This window comes from Sebastes fasciatus, chromosome 16, assembly GCF_043250625.1.
Source record: "Sebastes fasciatus isolate fSebFas1 chromosome 16, fSebFas1.pri, whole genome shotgun sequence".
Lineage (NCBI taxonomy): Eukaryota > Metazoa > Chordata > Actinopteri > Perciformes > Sebastidae > Sebastes > Sebastes fasciatus.
The window spans coordinates 12,053,257-12,071,125 of NC_133810.1; positions in this window are offsets into that span (position 1 = coordinate 12,053,257).

Below are 17,869 nucleotides of genomic sequence, written 5' to 3' on the forward strand. Positions count from 1 at the left end.
CTGAATATACTTTACCTTACTTACCAGCCTGTCTGGAAGCCGTCTCACACTAACCGAGAAGTTCACAGCCCACATCTCTGCAAAACGCTTATCTGCATGATTTCAAAACCTTCTTACCACAGATGTCTCTGTGTTATATTTAGCTCTCTGGTGTAGCAACACTTTCAGCTGTCTGTAACTGACACGGGAAACCGAAAAATAAGTTTCCGAGGTGAGGAAAGCGGAAACGAAACACTGGTACACTATGCTCGTGGGCCAGATTTGCTTATGAAATGCGGTGTTGCGACATTATGCACAGAAGATAAAAGTCCTAAAAAAAGGTATCGCGGTCGAAACTTAAAGGTTATCTGTAAGTGCTCATGTTTGATGTGGTTTGTCAAAGCACCTTTTGTCACACTGACAAAACATGATAGGTGCCATTTGACTCATCCTTTCCCCTCAAAATGATGCATATATGTGCATGTTAAAAACCTAATATTCTTTTTCTAAGAAAAGCAGTATGTTCATTTTCATTTTAATTCTTTTACTTTCCATCACTTCACTCCACCAGCTCAACGTATCCTCATACAACAGTTCGTATGAAAAAGTTATTCCTCCTTTTTTCATTCAATTTCCTACGAATGTCCAGCAACACGTGTCAATTTCCGCTCGTTACATAAATACGGTCTTTTCAAAATAAACCTCCGTCTTCACAGGAAACAACTTCCTTAGGTTTAGGCAATAAAACTACTTAGTTAGGTTTAGGAAAAGATTGTGGTTTGGCTTAAAATAACTCCGGAAGTGGCGTTACTTAAGTATGTCACTTACGCGACAAATAAATCAATGTTGACTTCTGGTTTCATATGGGACGTAGAGTGTGTGTGAACGTGGGAAGTGAGTGGTGAAGCAAGAGAGAGAGAGCGGCGGCGACGGAAGCGAGTAACGTTATTGATTCCGTCCCAATTAGGAAAAGTTAACAGTGTTTGGTTTGTCCATTCTGGGCTACTGTAGAAACATGGCGGTACAACATGGCGGAGCAACAAGGCGGACTCCGTAGATATGTAGATAGAAACTGCTCATTCTAAGCTAACAAAAACACAACGATTCTTATTTTCAGGGGATTATAAACTAAAGAAAACATACTTATTAATATTATATTCCATTTATGCCAATTGATCCCCCTAATCGTTACACACTGGTTGTTTAATTTCGTGGGATATACACAAATTACAGTGCATAACTCTTTGTAGATATAGCGCCGGTGTATGGGACCAGCCTGACCAGCTGAATTATTACTCATCTCACATGGACTATCCCAGTGTGTGTGTGTGTGTCTCAGTGTGCACTCAGGATGTTTTCACAGCGCTCACTTTTGACGGGGTGATTTACCTCTTAGACCTTCTTAAAGAGGAGACAGACACACACACAAAAGCCACACACAAACACACACTCCACAGACCAAAGAGCGGAAGACATGCTCAGCAAGAAAACAGGTTGATGATCAAACCGGTTTAACAGAGGCCTTATGATGTTTGTATAGAGATCTTGTCCTAGAAATCTGTTTCACATACTCAACCCTGACAGCACTTCCGCTGAACGCTGAATGTGAGGGTGATGGATATTTCAGAAGTGAGTGGAGTCCTGTCACACAAACATTCAGCTTCCTGGCAGCACACGAATATTTAGCTTTGATAGCACAGCAATGCATTTTGAAAGCACACCTTTGACATATCATGAGCAGTAAGCTTCTGAGTTTTGTTGTTTCAGGAATGCATATTCACAGCTGCAAAGGTTAATGCTTAAAGTGTTAACCACGGATGAAGTTTGAGATACTTTCATTTCCTCCTCCAATTTCATAACTGCTGATAGGAAAGAGGTGAAGTCCCTCCCCTTTCCTTATTTCGGAAATAGACAAATCATTTTTGAATTGTGGCATGAATCACACATCTGATGCTGTCATATGTCACGTCAAACAACTAGTTTGTTTTAAGCATATCCCAGCTTTTACATTGAGTATTTTATTTGTGGTCATCCATCAAGGCACTCACCAAGCAATGCTGTGCACAGACCCTGGGTTCTGGACCATGCTTCTCCATCTGCATGTAAGAAAAAGTGCACTGGTGTCATTCTGAGACGTTGGTGTGGCATTTTAGAATAGAACAGAATACACATTTTATACTTACGCACAGATTTTGGGGTTTTTGGTTGGACCAAAAATGATGCATGTGTCCCGTTAGTGCATAGAAATGTCCAAGGGGCACTCTGCCACTCTGTGCACACCACTGACTGTATGAATGGAAGTTGAGTGTTTGTACAGCTGACATGCAGTTCTCATTCGGCGTAAAGGAATAAGACTAATGTTGCTATACAAAACTGCAAACTGTTTCAAATAATTTTATTAGGAAGCATGTGCATATATCAGTAGTACAGACTTCTGTGAAGTGTTTATCATGCCTCATTTCAGATATGTAGCAACAAAAACAGACAATACTAAAGGCAACACAAGACAAAAGACAAATCAGGAAAACATTAACAACATATATACATATACATATATCTAATATAAAAGGGGATCAGGTCTTATTTGAACTTTAAAAATCTTCAAAAAGAATGAAAATATTGCCCCCCAAAAATCTTGTATTTTAGGGCATAATGTATAACTATGAAATACCTCTGCTTGGTCATATTTCTCACATATTGGTGACATTTCTGTGAAGATTTTATGTAGCTTTACTTTAGAGTAATGTAACCTGTGTAGAATTTTAAACGGTATCAAACAGTGCCTGGCATTCAGAGAACAGATATGAACGTAATTCAGGACCTTGTCCCAGATGTCCTTAGCTACTTCCATCCCTAGGTCTTTATCCCAGTCCTTTTTTATACAGCTCATATCTAATGCTCATGGTCTTGCAATGTATTGTATGTAAATGATATTGGATGTTTTTCTACATATAGTCTCTCAGACACTGGTCTAGCTTGTCAGGTGTTGCACTCTCAAAATTGTGAAGATGAGTTTTCACAAAGTGTCTAATCTTGAGATATTACAAAACTGCAAACTAACTAAACCTACTAACCAAATCTTAAACATATCAGGCAAAAACCATCTCCAACCATTGCAGGAAATCGTTAGGTAATGACCAACATTTGCACCAAATTCTAGTGTAACACTGTCCGCTGCTGCTTTGTAAGAAGTGTGAGTCAGAGAAAGTATGTTCATTGCATGTATACAGTATGTGTGTGAGATTATGTGAGTCCATATTCTTGTGTGAATGTCCATTCCCATCACTCCTGCTCTCCAACAGCCGCTCTCTGTTTTGCCTCTTTCTCCCCCTGTTGTTCTCCTGCTCAGGTGAAAGGGATCCTGGGAACAGCCAGGTTCCAGCTTCCCAAAAGCCTCTCAGTGCTCGCGGCTCACAATGGAACAAAGATTGTCTCAGTGTTGGGATGCTTATGGGAAACCCAACCCAGACTGTAATGGCAACAGTTTGACAACTGGGAACCAACCGGAGAATGAAGGACAGGATACATCTGCTGTATTATAAGCCTGGGTAGATTTTTACACCCTTGTGTTTTAATATCATACAGAAATACAAAATTTGGTGCACTTTTTTCTGATAATCTGTTGATCACCCAAAGGGGAGATCTGTCTAAGTTAGGTATGCAGTAAGTTAGGTCTAGGGTGTCTTATGTTCCCCTACAGAAGCATCTTGACCAATGTTCAGTGGTGGGCAGGTTACCCCCGTTTGAATGGTTTTGCCTTGCCTTCTTCCTCAAGGAGATTGAGGGTCAGGGTCAGCTGCAACAAACACACCTACTGGTGGAGATTCAGTGTCTTACTAAAGGACACTTAAGGACATTTGCTATCACAGAGTGCTGAATTTAGGCTAACGGTTCAAATTGGCATGAGTATCACTAACAGTAATAGTCAGGGCTGTAGTATTTGAGTCTTGTGACCACTTTTTTTGAAGTCTTGCACTCGTCTTGGTCTTGTGCCTTGTTGGACTCGGAATTGTTTTGGTCTCAGAGTCGGCAATTGAGAACTGATCAAGTTGTTCCTGGCTGCTCAGCGGGCAGAGAGAAACAGCGGGGAAAACAACGTGTAGAGCCAGCATATTTTAACATCTAACTAAGTTTGCGATTGTTGGAACAGTGGACAGACTAACCAAGACGGTTTTGGTGAGTTTTATTTTGTTTGTGTCGAGTTTGATTGAAGTGTGTTTTACGAAGCTCCGCGGCTCGAACACATCGCAAATACATCGGCACATCTGCAATTGCCGGTTGTTGGCGGTTGATGGATTGGCATTGGAAAGACACTATTGACTATTATGGACTTGAACATGACTCAATTTGCTCTGGACTCGGTCTTGACTTGGTCTTGACTCGGACTCGACTGGACCTGGTCTTGGACGTGACTTGGACTTGACTATTGTTGGTCTTGACTACAGCGCTAGTAATAGTATACCATAGTAAACCATAACATACCATAATATATAGAGTTCTGCTACTTGACAGTCGGTCCAATGCCAAGAGAAGAATTAGTCAAGTTTACCAGATTTAAAGAACATGTTGCAAGAAAACCACGGTGTCAAACCTTTGTATTCTTTTAACAGAAACCCCCGAATATCAAAGATCAAGTAAATCAAGAGAAAACAGATGGTAACAGGAGCCATGGGTGAAAAAAAAACAGGTGATGAAAGACAGAAATGTGCATTATTCACAGGGTGTGACACCACAACAGAGGCTCCAATGGTAAACATGTGTGGTGGTTTGAGGCCTATAGTGGCGGCCACAACTCCCAAACAGACTGTCTGGTTTGGTTTTGTGTTAGACTCTTGGCTTGTCCAGTATCTCAGTATGTAACTGACATGTTACAGTAGTAGTAGCAGTAGTAGTACCAGCGTATACTTCTTCAGATTTTATACCTTTCAGGCTGTCGTTGGTTTCAACTCATGATATTACATTTTGAAAATCTGCTTGCAGAAACTAGGAATTGTCTTGAGATGCCTAATCCAACACAGTGGACATTCATCAAGCTTTATCTTTATGTCACAGTTACATAATTATGTTGTTGTAATGCAGCTGCAAACATGAGCTGTTTTGATCACTCTTCTTCAGTGGTGCACTTTGACATCCAATATTTGATACTTAGCTGTTTTAGTTCTTTCACAAGGTTGTTGGGAAGTCAAAAACCCTGGAGATAAACAATAAGCAAACATAAATGTTGTAATAAAATTAAGGATGTACGTCCGAACATCAGTATCGGATGACATTCGCCTTGTTGACTGCCATCGGCCTAACATCCCTGTGTTTTGCCTCAGTAATCTTGGCGTTGTATAATATCTTTTTCACACCAAAGTAGTATTAGTAGTTACTTTCAGGCAATTATCAATTTCCTGGCTTCAACCCTAGTTACTACAAAAACGGCACCAAATCTGACTGTCTCCCTGTCATTTGTCTGTCCGTCCATCCACCCGCCCGTCTGTCTGTCTGTCTGTTCGTCTACATAGGTGTGGCCATGCCTGTCTGAAGTTTCCGAGGCTTAGAGCGGAGCATTGTACAAAGTGACAACCCCATCAAAGAGACTGGGCCTGCATAAAAGGACGTTTTATGACTCTGCCCTTCAAAAGAACAGTTTGAGGAGTTCAAAGCACACACACGGGGAGAGGCAGGCCGTGGATGGAAAGTTCAGCGCAAAACCAAGAGTGAGACAGAGAGGAAGGAAGAGAGAGAGAGAGAGAGAGAGAGAGAGAGAGAGGGGAACATAAAAGGCGAAGAGAGGAAAACCCTCAAAAGTCATTTGATATCTCTCATCAAAGAGCGGTACTAACCTGCCTCACTTTGCATTTCCAGCTCGACGCTAAATCTTCAACATGAGGTTGTCATTCTCTCCACGGCAGACGCACATCAAGCCCAGCCGTGTTTGATCGATCCCACCGGTTTGCACGTGTGCTTTTAGGGCACACACCTTCCAGCCACATGCCGCGGATTTTCTTCAGAAGACAGGAAATGTCATTTTGTGATTTACAGTGAGGTATTGATGGATGGCTAAAATAGGAACAATGGTCAATGCTGATGGACTGCCCTTTTGTACACCTATCTGCAGTAAAGTGCAAAGATTTAAAGCCTCAGCCGGATGGTCTGGCACGAAGGCAGACACCTTCTGTGTTTTTAATTAATGGCTGCAAATCAAAGCTGTCCAGCTGCATTTTCTTTCCAAAATTCCACCAAAAAAACTCAATATGGTCCATGCTCAGATATGAAAAGATGACAATGTGATTCCTTAGTAAGACATCAAAAATGTCTTCACTTATCTTGAATATTGAGTTATATTTTCATACCAGCAGCCATTAATGCATTTCAAACTGGTTGTTTACTAATACGCAATGTTACGCACTGATAAATCCATGTTCAGTTTTCTGAATCTGGCCTTTTGATTTACAGAATATGATTTTACATTGTCAAAGAAGAATTAAATGTTCAGACATTATCTATACTAATCAACTGCTCAACTCCTAAGCCCTCTAAAAACTGAAAATTTGTGTAAAATGTTGTTAATAACTATGATCCTGGCCATTCAATATAAAGCCAAAAATCATGACTGTCGCGCAGCATTTAGTATGATGTCATTATATAAACTGACTTTCTCTCAGCACCCCCAACTCTGACTGACTTCCAGCGTTCATGCCCCCAATGGCCCACATCTATGGTGCTTATAGCACCCGATAACGACGATTTAATGGCCTGATAACAGTCGAATTGGTTGCAGCAGACTTTTTTTGAAAAGCAAGCAGAACACATAGTAGTGTAGTGTACTGATACTGATAGTATATCAAATAAAATGCACTTCACAAATCAATCAGACAGCACTTTCATATGTTGATGATGAGCCTTTTAGTAAATTTCAGTTCAGTCAAATGTCTTGTGTCACCACAAGAAGCACCCCTGACCCCAAACTTTTAGCTTCTCTGCACACAAAACATCCAAGCCTTCTCCTCTTGACATCAAGCACGGTAGTTGTACATCTTCTATTCATTCGTTTTTGAGTCCAACCCTCTGGCTGGTTACTATCACGGCCACCTCAAACGCAGCTGCAGTGTTTGTTCTCTTCTCTTTAAAACCTTTTGTTTAAGTTTTGTTTCACCAAGCTGTCGTTTAACATGTAGCTACTCGTGTGGCGGTGAAAGACATGCGGAATAACACAGTCAGTAATGACAGAATCAAACCAGAAGAAACTGTAGGAAGTGAAACTAATCAACATATTGAAACAAAGACAGAGAGAGAGAGAGAGAGAGAGAGATTGGAGACAGACGGCAGGTAATGGCTCATTCATTATTCATTATAGGGAAAAATGTTGCCTTCCTTACTGAATCACAATGTTAAACGCAGATGGTCACTTTTTCCCCAGACGATTATAACAGTAACGGTGACCACGGCGCCATCATGGAACAACTAATACTGATTTGCACATATTAGGTCAAACACAAGCAAGTCTGTGAATGCAAAGTGAAAGGCTAGTAAGCATCTAACATTTCAAGCCCAGCTCACATCTATGCAGGAAGTGGACATTTTCTTAATTTAATGTGTGTGTGTAACGGGGGTGTGTTGTACTGGTGGTGGTGATTAGAGATGGAGGTGTGGGCGTATGGTGTTGGAGGTGGCAACCCTACCCTCACCTCCCTAACTAATCCCCCAGTAACAAAGGCCTGCTTCTCTGCTCTGCTGGACTCTGAGCCCTGCCGGACTCTGCCTCGGCCTCCAGGCCCAAAAACCTGCTGTTTACAATTTCCCTGTTTCTGCTTTAAATGTTGCTTCGCTCCGAGAGAGAAAAAAGGCGTGGAGGGGGTTAGAGAGATGGAGAGAGAGAGGCCACAAAGGTGCTGTTTTGTCCGAGAGGGACAAGGGAGCTATTACACGAGAGATGGAGGGAGGGAGGAAGGAAGTAAGGAAGGAAGGGAGATTCAGGGAGGGGCGGGTGGAAGAGGAGGAGGAGGAGGAGGAGGTGGAGGAGGAGGTGGAGGAGGAGGAGAGGGTCCCATTGAGGATTAGCCGGCCAGCTGCTCCCTCAGGGACCAGACATGAGAGACACTTTTATTCTGACAGGAAGAGGGACTCCAGAGAGCAGTGAAGAAGAGACAGGAAGAATAACCGCAGAAGGACAAACTTAAAAAAAAGCAGAGGAGAAAAAAACAGAAGGACAAACGCAAAAAGGAGGAATAAAGGAACTAAAAGAAGGGATGTCATTTAAGGTGTCTGTTTTATTAGCAGCCTGTACAATAGTTATGATTCCATTAAAATGTTGCACAAGTTTTACGTGACTCTCAGTAACAACTAGGGCTGTCAATGAATTAAAATATTTGATCGCTAATTAATCACACATTTTTTATCTGTTCAAAATGTACCTTGAAGGGAGATTTGTCAAGTATTTAATACTCTTATCAACATGGGAGTGGGCAAATATGCGTTCTTTATGCAAATGCATGTATATATTTATTATTGGAAATCAATTACCGACACAAAACAATGTCAACTATTGTCCAGAAACCCTCACAGGTACTGCATTTAACATAAATAAATATGCTCAAATCATAGCATGGCAAACTCAAGCCCAACAGGCAACAACAGCTGTCAGTGTGTCAGTGTGCTGAATTGACTATGACTTGCCCCAAATCTGCATGTGATCATCATAAAGTGGGCATGTCTGTAAAGGGGAGACTCTTGGGTACCCATAAAACCCATTTTCATTCACATATCTTGAGGTCAGAGGTCAGGGGACCCCTTTGATGCCAGTTTTTCCCCGCCATAGTTTAGTGCAAGTTTGGAGCGTTATTTAACCTCCTTTGTGAGAAACTAATATGCCGTGGTTGATGCCACTGGATTCCTTAGTTTCCTTTGGTCAAATGATGCCAATATCTTCACTCTAGCTTTAAAACTGAGCCCGCTACAACCGCCGAAAGATTGCTTGCATTAATGCATTAAAGAATTAAGATTAAGATTAATAGAGAGATTAATTAATCAATCACCAATGACTCGGATACATCATAGCATTTCAGTGCTGCATTTGTGTTATATTTTCTGACCCTGTGATGATTTTGTCAGCCACATGCAACAAGGGCCCCCATCCGGGACGCTCGGGATGAAGTTTTACTTAAATCTCAGAAACTCTTGCTCTTTTTATTCTTTATTTTTTGTGGGTCAAGGTGTATTAAAAAATAGTTTTTTTGTTTTTACACGAAAATGAAAAAAATAGAGTTCATCCCTGTTAATTTTTTGTCTGGCAAACCACCTCCTGAATGAAGATTTGCAGGACTTTTAATGTCCAATGCCAACATTTTTAAAACTCTCGCTTTCTGCAAAATGTTCCTATGAGTAACTATAATACCACCATACCTCAAACACTCTGAACTGCCCCCTTAAACTGTGTTTGCACACATCATTTAGTCGTGCTAAAGGCTTCACAGAGAAATGTGTCCCCATGGACCACGGAGACGGTGTGAGTGTGGTCGTGGTTTACAGCCCACAGAAGCCGTACATCTTTTTACAATGAGACAGGATTGATATCTCCATCAGCTCGATGAGACAGCAGGCGGCTCAGACGTACGTACCGCCATCCGTGTGGCGCGAGACATGAAGCCGTCCGACAGGAAATATTAACACGGCCCGCGAAGCGTCGTCAAAAACTGATAGAAATTTCAAAACCCTCTCGCAAGGCCAGAGAGAGAGCGAGAAAGAGGATGCAGAGAGAGTTTTCCCTCTGCCTTTCTTTCTCCATATGGCAGCCATTTGTCTGGAGGAGGTCTGTCAGACATAAATAATAGGTTATGAAAAAAACAGTAGGAGGGAGGGGGACGCTTGCTTTCTTCCTGAGGGACGGGATCTCCAGAGGCCTGGTGTCCTTCACGGAGAAACAGGGAGAAGGCGAGACGGAGGGAGAGAGAAAGAGAGATGGATTGAAGGAGAGATTGAAGGAGGGAGAGGAAATACAGACAAGTGAACCACAGAGACTTCCACTTTTCATTTTTAATTCTTATGGCTTTTACTTGAACGCAACTGTGTTGAGCTATGACCTCCATGACACTGCAGTCGTTGCATTAAAACAAGATGGAGTTTGATGAATCGCCCGGTCGGGGACGGCAGGAAGACGCAGGAGGAGGAGGAGGAGAAAGTGAAGGAAAGCCAGAGAGGTGGAGGGTGTTTTGCGCAAGGCAAAGAACATTAAGGCCGTCTCCAGTTTGTGCGCGCTGATTTTCATCTGAAACCAATTAGTTCCAAACCACGAAGACAACACCAAGCCGAGTTTTTAAAAACATCCTCTCTTTTCCCTCTCCCCATCTCCCTCCTTCCCTCCCGTCCATTCATGTGTCAGGCTCTCTGCAGCTCTCCGCTCGGTCTAGACTCCCGTGTGTGTGCATGCATGCAAGCATGTGTGTGTGTGTGTGTGTGCGCGTGCACCTAAAGGCATCGTGATTAACATTCGCCCCAATTCGCTGAGGGACACGCATTCTAAGCCCTTCCTTCCTGCTCCGAGTGGAATTCTCATTAGCTGATAACTACTTTTCAAGAGACTGCTGCATTCCTCTGCTGGATACCAGGGGCCTTACAGGACTCCTGAACACACACACACACACACACACACACACACACACACACACACACACACACACACACACACACACACACACACACACACACACATACACACACATGCATGCACAAGCAAAGCCACAGATACAAACAAGAATTGGCACCCTGACAGGCGGAGACACAAATGGATACACTTGCTCGGCTTGTAAATCTGATTTTGTTTTCATTCAAAGAGTTTCACGGCCGTGCTGCGTGCGTACTAACAGCCCTCATAACTTCAGTCGTAACCCCAAAGTTTCCACAAACACAGACAGGTACGCAGGCAATAACAATTTCTGATATGTTCCTGCATAATTCTGCCTTCCTGCGCTACAGGAAGAGAGCACTTTTCCTTATTAGATTCTCACCAGAAGTTTATGGTATCTGTTAGCGTTGAAACCAAATGCTCTCCAGCATCTCTCTCGCTCACTTCCCGAGACTGTGAGGCTGCCAAGCAGGCCAGGTGGGGGGGAATGTGTCTGTTTTTAAGTAGGGGCAGACAGAGGAGAGACGGGGACACCTGGTGCTCAGTTTTCTCATCATCATCACACCTCATTTGGTTTCATCCGATTTTGAACTTTGGGGAGAGCTGCATAAGATATCGACTACATTCAGAGGAACCTGACATTTATAACGCCCTCGGGGGCATGAAACCTGTTGATGCCGTAAAGAAATACGGTCATGTGTGGTGACATGGAAGGAAAAAAAATGTATTAGAAGGGATGTGGGGGACCACATTCATGCAAAAAGAGGAAGAAAAGTGGGTCTTTAGCCAGCCACGTCTGGCCAGAGTGTAAAAGTGCAAAAGGTGCTCGGTGAGAGATTAGTCAACAAATGACCATCTGTCTCATATTCTTCTCGCTCTGCATATGTAAACTCACCTCCTTTGCCTTTGCCATCTGCCTTTCTGCTTACAGTAACGTCTGCATGGGCAGTTTTTTTTTGTTTTACTACATTCATTTCTCCAACAAACCCCGAGATTTGTCGTGGTGCTCAAAGTGCACCACACAGTCGATACTTCATGTCAACACATGGGGCTATTAATTTATAATGTGTAATGCAGAGTGGCCCGGTTATTACAGAGAGTGATGGGGGGAAGTCTCTGTGGTCATGGAGAAACAGAGGCTTAAAGGAAAGTGGATGACAGGGGGAGGTTTTTTGTTTCTTCAAACATATAACATAAAAAAACATAAAAATTAGAAGCAGAAGCAGCGTTAATCTATGTGAAGGATCGTTGTAAGAACACACAGCGGGGCTTTAGATTTCCGCTCGTTACATCCATACAATCTTTTCAAAATAAACTTCTGTCTTCACAGGAAACAACTTCCTTAGGTTTAGGCAATAAAACTACTTAGTTAGGTTTAGGAAAAGATCGTGGTTTGGGTTAAAATAACAACGGAAGAGGTGTAACTTAAGTACGGAAGTTACGTGAGAAATAAATCAACATTGACATCTGGTATCACACGGGATATGAACACCGGTCCCCTGGGTGAAGTCCCTCCCTACGCAGTTTGTCGCTCTTTATACTTCTTGGTTTACAATTACGTGAATTACCAACACATTCTCACTCCCAACTCGTCAAATACCGCCGCTTGGTCAGTGCACCTCGGCGGTGCGTCGAAGACCGACGCACGGGGTACCCCTCTTGCATTACTTTTGGACGGACCAGGGACAGCGTGTCAATATACGCTTGTAACATGCATAGTGACCTTTCAAAGTAAACTTCCGATTTCGCAGGAAGTTAGGTTTAGGCAACACAACCACTTAAGTAGGGTTAGGAAACGGTCGTGGTTGGCGTTAACTTCACTGACTAGCGACTCATGTGACTAACGGGACTGATGATACTAAAGAGTCATGTGACTAAAGACTGAATTTCTTGTGTTTGTTTGACCCATCCACCGCCCCTCCCCCCCACCCTGCTATAAATAGTACGTCACTTACGTCGCTCGGACCGTAGAATAACGCTGTGGGTGGGTTTACATTGGAGTTAGTTGAAAGCCCGGTTCGTCACATACTGTCACTAATGGGTACCTCTGTGCGTCGGTTTCCGATGCCAAGGGGCGCTGACCAAACGGCGGTATTTGACGAGTTGGGAGTGAGAACGGGTTAGGATTACATACAAATTAATTTCATGGGATATATATGAATTACAACACATTACTTTTCGTAGGTATACAGTAGCTACGAACAGTATATGAAAACAGCCTGAACTAGGCCATGTCATGTCAGTCTGAAATATCTCAACAACTATTGGACTAATTGCCATGACATTTTGTAAAGATATTGAAATAATATGTTGAAAGTGTTTGCTCTCTTTCACAGGCTCTCTGTGTAAATCCTCTCTTCGACTTTAAGGAAAAGTGAAGCTATCCTGTGATATTTCTATTAGTAAGCCACAGTTTCGCCTCTGTGATCCCTGTTGTCTACCTGTAGGCCAGTAGCTGTGTTACAGGCCAGCGTTGCCACCCACTTAGCTCTCATTCAGTCATTTGTCTGGCTCCATCCCCTCTCCAGGAACACTTCCCCTCAGCCTGTAAAATGATCACCGGATGGCTACTTGATTTCCCTCTCTTTTTCTCTGTCTACTCTCCTTTCCTCCCTCCCTCTCATCTCCTCTTATTTTCACTTCCTCGACCCCTTTACTGCTCCCACCCCGACACATAACCTTAATTCTCTCAGTCCTCCCTCTCCTCCCTCTCCTCCTCCATCATTTTGCCGTTCTTCCGTTGCTCTTTTCCTCCCTAAAATGGATGCTGTTCCCTGGGGAGTGGTCAGCAGAGAGCAGGGGGAAGGAGGAGGCTCTTATACTGTCGAGCCTAAACACTGATGCTCCTGTAAAAGAAGGCTGTTAATTCATGGAGGTATTAAGTGTTGGCAGTTAAGGATGATGAGAGAGGCGCTGGAACTATTTCCTGTCCCTTAATTAAAACTGATTAACACAGTGTAGAAATCAACTGGATTACATCTGAGTCATAATACATAAGTCATAATACTACGTCATTTGATAAACTCACCTTTTTGTCATTATTCTTATCCTTTCTTCTTTATCACTTCGACTTTCCTGTGACCGCTTTTTGATTAAGTCTTTGGTCTGTTTACGTTTAATATTTATACTACACATATTAAAGTATGTATAGGTAATATACTTAGTATTTATTGTCAATCAAGATGGCTATAACTTGACCATTTACAGTCCAGATTTCCATAATCTCAGTGTTTATCCGAGGGGCACTTCATAAAAGTCCTAAAACCAGTAACCCAAGCATCCATCTCTTGCTGGGTCACCTATCCCAGCATGCCTTAGTGCCTAATAAAACTACCAAGTGATACTTAAAAAAGCCCCCGTAGTAGAGAGTGCAGGAATTTTGGCATTTGCTCTCACCAGGTAAATCTTTTATGGAAGCTGGTTTGTGGTTTTTGCCAGCACTCAGGCAGCAGTTTATGGAAGGAAGTGAACCCTCCATAATTTATATTTTAAACTATAAAAGTTTGTTTCCTATGCTCACACTTCTTTTTGATTTAAAATAAAAATATACTTTCTGTTAACTGTGTATCCTGTTAGGGCAAATTATTCAGGAGGAAGCTTTGTAATTGTAAATTGTACTTTTGTGTGTGTGTATGTGGACTTGGACAGTGGATGTGCACTCAGCTCTGTTTATGCCCAAATTTTTGATTCATTTTGGAGTATATCCGTTTTTTTATTCTACATTAGGTGTCTGCATACCCAGACGTCGCCACAGGTACATTTTCCGGTCCGTCACATGATGCCATTGGGCCGTAAAATACTTTTTCCTATAGACTTACGTTGGGAAAGAGACGTCTGTAAATCAGCCGGCTCTGTGACTACCTCCGCTGCCGGCTTAACGGTGGAACAAATCTGTCCACCCATTCCGTTTTCGGAACTTTTTATAAAGAAAAGCGAGACAGAATATATTTTGTATCTGTTACTGTAATGCCTATTTCTTTCCTCAAATGTTTTCAGAAACATCTTGTAGTGCACTGCTTAGCTGTAAAATGAGAAAGTTTGTGACCAGGCAGCCAGGTTGAGATCAGTTGAGGAAATACCAAGCACCGCCCACCAGCCGGAGCACAGCCAATAGGAACGCTCTCTCTGAAATGACAATGAGTGATTGGCCATTGTAGATTTTTTAAAGCCTGAAAAGAGAGCCCCGAGGAGGTGCAGAAGTCTAGTTTTCTCTCAAAACACTTGAATTACAATATGTTGAAAGGTTATTATCGAATTTTTGCCCAATGATGCCAAAAATATTCTGCCTACTGCAGGTTTAAGTTTTCCATTTGAGAAAAACAAACAGCCAATAGCCTGTTTCTCAAACCATGTTTGACATGTTTTGTGGTTGCATTACATTCTGCTCTATTCAGGCTTCTGTTGGTGGAGAAATGACGTGCCACAGCCTTCTTCTTGCACAGTGTTTTGCCAGTCGTTACAACATGATGAGTCAAGAATGAAGCTCTTTGCCCCCCAAACTCCATGCTGATCCTCAGAACATCCACCGAGCCGGCTCTGCACCAATCCTGGGGCCCGGTGCCCCTGTTGTTGCGTGATCAGACAGGCTCAGGGGCCCCCGGTCGCACTGGCTGACTCCACTCCTTTTCAATGGGGTCTTCCGCTGTCACAGTCACAGCCATGGTCCTGAATTCCCATACACACACACACACACACACACACGCTTACACACACACAAACAGTCATTACCCATCCACCCGCACACACACTCACAGACATCAAGGGTGGTAGAGGCTGGAGCCAGGGGGACGGGGAGGGAGGGGTGAGCGCATGGGGATAGCCCCGACCGGAGGCACGCTTCTAGACTTGTGGATGAGGCAGAAAAGCCATTATGGATTGTTATGGTTGGCTGATCGCTCCCTTTCAGCTGCTGAGCTGCACACAAAAGCGTCAGGCAGAAGCTAAAATAATGGATCTCCTTTCCACACACCCCCTTCAGAGCGTATCTGACTTTATGTGATCACAAATGCATGTTTGGGAGGTGGAGGAGTGTGCGTGTTTTTATGTGTATGCCTGTGTTGTTGAGCGTGTGAAAAAGATTTTTTTTTTCATCTTTGCAAATGCAGGTTGAGCATTTTGATGAATGGTTCATTTTTCATTGACAAAAATGTTCACGGGAGTTGATGTGCTAAAGGTACTAGTATGATCCTCAGGTGTTACCAGGGAAACAAAGCTATATTTAGCAAAACACACACACACACACACACACACACACACACACACACACACACATAAATGCATGCACGAACGTGGACACAATCTCCCACACAAACACGACAAAAGAACCACATCCTACTGAATGAGATGCTGTACTGCCCTGTTCGCTTCAGTTACATTTGATGTTCAGCTCATTTTAACAGATTGTGTGATGATTTACAGGTAAAACCTCAAAATATGTTACCCTTTTACAAACAGCCAGCCTTAATATGTTCGAAGATGTTATCCCTGATTGTTAACGTAGCACAATGACAGTGGCACATTGGCTCTTGTTATGTCATTGGGTGACATTGAGGGGAGTTACAGCCATCCATTAATCTATAAATAGACCTGGAGCCATTTATAGACCAAAGCCATGCTGTGACGCCTGAGTGCTGCTTTTTTACTAAGTGGATGACATGTCTCAGTCAATATGAGACCTGGACAATAGGATTATTCCTCAGTGATGGCCTCACCTCATAACGGTTTCTGTTATTTTATTTATTTTTTTCATAAACCTGTTACCTTTTGGCATATTTACAGTTATATTTCTTGATGCTTCTCTTGCCCAGACCACCAGCCACATCCTGTCACTCGGAAAGGCCACACAGCTGTCCACGCTGGCTGTCGCAGAATCCAACCTGTGACCTTTTAGTAGCACTAATAGGACCTTTTAATAGGTCTGTCTCTGTATGCCATAGGTCACCCTGATCCCAGGGTGCATTTTCAAAGAGGAGTACATTTTTCATTTCCTGTTCTAACTTGTGCCATCGCTGGAGAAAAGCCTGTCTGTGGCCATTGTCAAAGCCAAACAAAGGCAACACAATGTAAAGGAAAGATTTACTTATAACTTGCGTCATAACACCTGCACCCATTGTTTTCTACGTAAGCAAGTCATCATGAGTTTGTCATCTTGTTGGGATAAACCACTATCCTTCACCTGCTTGGACTGCCTGCAGTGTGCACCGGTCCTGCGTCCATACAAGGCCCTGATTTTTTCATTCAGGGCCACGAGGCGCCTTTTCTTCTGATGTCACTTCCTGCCCATTTCAAAAAGCCAAATAAATATTTTTTTGGTTTTTTTCCCATTAGTATTTTGTATTATTATTTTTTTACATTGCCATCTGATGTAGCTATTTTCTCCTTCTTTGTCAATTGAAATGGTATGACTGATTGTTTGTACATTCTTATGTCTAAATTAGGGCTGTCAAAGATACTGGCATCAAATGAAACTAGAAAACCTAAGGAATCCATTGGTACCAACCACAACCGCTCCAAAGTTGCGCTAAATTTTAGCGAGGAAAAACTGTCATGGCCATTTTCAAAGGGATCCCTTGACCTCTGACCTCAAGATATGTGAATGAAAATGGGTTCTATGGGTACCCACGAGTCTCCCCTTTACAGCTATGCCCACTTTATGATAATCACATGCAGTTTGGGGCAAGTCATAGTCAAGTCAGCACACTGACACACTGACAGCTGTTGTTGCCTGTTGGGCTTCAGTTTTGCCATGTTATGATTTGATTTTTTTATGCTAAATGTAGTACCTGTGAGGGTTTCTGGACAATATTTGTCATTGTTTTGTGTTAATTGATTTTCAATAATAAATATATACATACATTTGCATAAAGCAAGCATATTTGCCCACTCCAATGTTGATAAAAGTGTTAAATACTTGACAAATCTCCCTTTAAGGTACATTTTGGACAGATAAAAGACACATTATTTATTACACTCATGATAATCTACTCATTATTTCGGTTGCTGCCCAAACAGCACAGATCTACTGACACTAAGATGGGGTGAATGCCATGTTATTCCAGCCCTATTACGCACAGCCTCTGATTGATTGACAGACACAACCCAATGCATCATGGGATAAGTCCTGCCCTTGGTAGGCTTCAGCTAATGGCTAACAACAACAAGTCCTTTCAACAGGGATAAATGGATCAATAATCATAGAAGGCATTCATTGTTGGATTCATTAGTTTTATAAAGTCTCTAAAAACACTGTTGTTCCATGCAGGATTACAAAACTGTGACGGAGCG